The sequence below is a fragment of the Micromesistius poutassou genome, assembly GCF_964030765.1.
Source record: "Micromesistius poutassou genome assembly, chromosome: 2".
Classification (NCBI taxonomy): domain Eukaryota; kingdom Metazoa; phylum Chordata; class Actinopteri; order Gadiformes; family Gadidae; genus Micromesistius; species Micromesistius poutassou.
This window is the reverse complement of record NC_140272.1, coordinates 6,518,387-6,521,830: the sequence shown is the minus strand read 5'-3', so window position 1 is coordinate 6,521,830 and position 3,444 is coordinate 6,518,387. Positions and strand designations below refer to the sequence as shown.

At 57.3% G+C, this 3,444-nt stretch overlaps 1 pseudogene across 1 annotated transcript; it reads left to right on the top strand.

Annotated features, from left to right (window-relative positions):
• The first annotated feature begins 338 nt into the window (after positions 1-338).
• LOC311338639 (leucine-rich repeat neuronal protein 1 pseudogene) lies at positions 339-2,558 on the top strand (annotated as a pseudogene). The gene has a single exon. The product of its transcript is annotated as a leucine-rich repeat neuronal protein 1 pseudogene (transcript).
• Positions 2,559-3,444: the final 886 nt, after the last annotated feature.

The following is a 3,444-nucleotide window of genomic DNA, read 5'->3' as shown; positions in this document are numbered from 1 at the left end:
ATTTAATTAAATTCTTTCTAATCTTGCGTGTTCGGAAATCAAGCATATGTCTTTCGTTGTCACTGAAACACAACTTCATTTGTTTTGACATATTGCATCCTAAAATTTCCATATTACCTAAACTCGTACGATATATCCAAGGCAACGACAACCAATTCAAACGTCTAACTCGGTGTCTCTCTTCTGTCTTTTCACAGATCTAACCTTCTGAACACAAAGCAGTGAGGACACAAACGTTGGCCTTCATCTTGAATAAACACATAGTGGCTGGAAAGGAGCAGCTGTCTTCAGTGAATCTGATGCTCATGAGCCGTGGTGCAGCAACAGTTCAAGCCTTCCTCCTCAACACTTCTCTGAGCTTAGCGTGAGCAGAGAGAGCAGAGAGCACCATGGCCTCTTCCTCCCTCCCTCGGACCACGCTGGTCAGGCTGGTGGTGGGCCTGCTGCTGCCCCTGGTGTGCCTGGCCCAGGGCAGGGAATGCCCCCGGCTGTGTGTCTGTGAGGTGCGGCCCTGGTTCACCCCACAGTCCACCTACAAGGAGGCGTCCACCGTGGACTGCAACGACCTCCGGCTCACACACATCCCCACCAACCTCTCGGTGGACACACAGGTGCTGCTGCTGCAGAGCAACCTCATCTCCCACACCAGCGGGGAGCTGGAGGTGCTGCTCAACCTGACGGAGCTGGACCTGTCCCAAAACAACTTCAGCACTGTGGAGGCGGTGGGCCTCACCAGCATGAACCAGCTCACCACCCTCCACCTGGAGGAGAACCACATCCACCAGCTGCCGGACGCCTGCCTCCGGGACCTCTCCAACCTCCAGGAGCTCTACATCAACCACAACCAGATCAGCTCCATCTCCCCGGGGGCCTTCGTGGGCCTCCACAACCTCCTGCGTCTCCACCTCAACTCCAACCGGCTGCGGGTGATTGACAGCCGCTGGTTTGAGGCCACGCCCAACCTGGAGATCCTAATGATCGGGGAGAACCCGGTCATCGGCCTCCTGGACATGAACTTCCAGCCCCTGGGGAGTCTGAGGAGCCTGGTCCTGGCCGGCATGGACCTCACCGACGTCCCGGGGAACGCTCTGGTGGGGCTGGACAGCCTGGAAAGCATCTCCTTCTACGACAACAAGCTGGTCCGAATCCCCCAGCTCGCTCTACAGAAGGTTCCTAACTTGAAGTTCCTGGACTTGAACAAGAACCCTGTGCACAAACTCCAGGAGGGGGACTTCAGGAACATGCTGCGCCTCAAGGAGCTGGGCATCAACAACATGATGGAGCTGGTGTCGGTGGACCGCTATGCCCTGGACAACCTCCCGGAGCTCACCAAGCTGGAGGCCACCAACAACCCCAAGCTGTCGTATGTCCACGGGCTGGCCTTCAGGGACCTGCCCTCCCTGGAGAGCCTGATGCTGAACAACAACGCGCTGAGCGCCCTGTACCAGCGCACCGTGGAGGCCCTGCCTAACCTGCGCGAGATCAGCCTGCACAGCAACCCGCTGCGCTGCGACTGCGTCATCCAATGGATGAGCGCCAACCGCACCTCGGTGCGCTTCATGGAGCCCCTGGCCATGCTCTGCTACGCGCCGCCGGAGCGCAGGGGCAAGCGGGTCCGGGAGCTCAGGCTGCTGGACGCCCCGGAGCAGTGCCTGCCCCTCATCTCTTCCGACACCTTCCCGGCCCACCTGGACCTGGAGCTGGGGATGAGCTCCGCACTGGACTGCCGGGCCACGGCCGAGCCGGAGCCGGAGATCTACTGGGTGACGCCCCTCGGCGCCAAGATCACCACCGAGTCCGAGTCTGAGCGGTACCGGCTGAGCGGCGAGGGCACGCTGCACCTGACCCACGTCCGGGTGGAGGACTCGGGCCGCTACACCTGCGTGGCCCAGAACACGGAGGGGGCGGACACGCGCGTGGCCACGGTCCGCGTGAACGGCACCCTGCTGGACAGCGCCCAGGTGATGCGAATCTACGTCAAGCAGACGGAGGCCCACTCCATCCTGGTCTCCTGGAAGGTCAACTCCAACGTGCTGGCCTCCAACCTCAAGTGGGCCTCGGCCACCATGAAGATCGACAACCCCCACATCACCTACACAGCCCGCGTGCCGGTGGACGTCCACGAGTACAACCTCACGCACCTGCAGCCCGCCACGGAGTACGAGGTGTGCCTGAGCGTGTCCAACGTCCACATGCAGACGCACAAGTCCTGCGTCAACGTGACCACCAGCAGCGCCGCCTTCGCCCTGGACGTGTCGGACCCGCGGCCCAGCACTGCCGTGCTGGCCGTCATGGCAACCGTGCTGGCCTTCGTCAGCCTGGCCTCGGTGGGGGTGTGCCTGGGCCGGCGCTGGAGGAGGAAGAACTACCAGCACTCCCTGAAGAAGTACATGCAGAAGACCTCCAGCATCCCGCTGAACGAGCTGTACCCGCCGCTAATCAACCTGTGGGAGGCGGACGGCGAGAAGGAGAAGGACGGCGGCAGTGGTGGTGGCGGCGGCGGCGAGGGCAAGCCGTCCCCCGTGGACACCACCCGGAGCTACTACATGTGGTGAGGGTTCCGCAGACCCCCCCCCCCCCGCAGAGACCCCCCACGGACACACTGCGGCCGTTAAGGAGCATGACTCGTACAAAAGGGCCAAAGGTTTTCTTTGGTGTTGGTAGCTTTGCTGAGACGTGGCAGAGTGATGGATGATGTGATTCCCTTCTCTTCTTACTACTAGTATAGTGTATCGCCAGGGTTGGACTCTTTCTCCTTGGTTTGGACCCTGAAGGCCGTATTCACTGAATGATCAGTGAAGGCTCTAACACATCGGTAGGTAGAAAACTTAACATGTGGGTCGATTAACGTGTTCATCGACCCACATGAGCCTTTGGTGCGCTAACGACGGAGCCACTGCGCAAGTGATTTATCTACGGTGCCACTGGGAAGGTGATTTACCTCCATGGCCGGCCTGACTCTAATGTACTCTAAACCACGGCTGAGGTGAGATGACCGGTCCCTGGCTCTGTTAACCTGTAATGCTATTCCAATTAGTGTATTTTGTAAAGTGTTTTTTTTCACTTGCATAGTCGCAAAGCGCATAGTGCGTTCACTTGTTTAACGTGATTCTGAAATATATCCGATATACTGAATATGTTGTTTTATTCGTCCACATTGGAAGGAGGCTGTAGTAGTAGAAGGTGGTTTGTGAGGAGACAAGAGGGGACAGCAGAGGAAACAAGGGTCATCTGAGAGGTCTTTCATACGTCAAAGCAGGGCGCCCCCCCCAGGATATACAGCCTATATATACAGTATATATATATACAGTATATATATATATATATATATATATATATAGGGGGGCAGGCCTCTACTGTGGTCTGTAATCCAAGACCGCCAATCTTTTAATATGAAAATATATTAGATATGTTTTTTTTATTGAAGAATGTAAGAACCCAGCA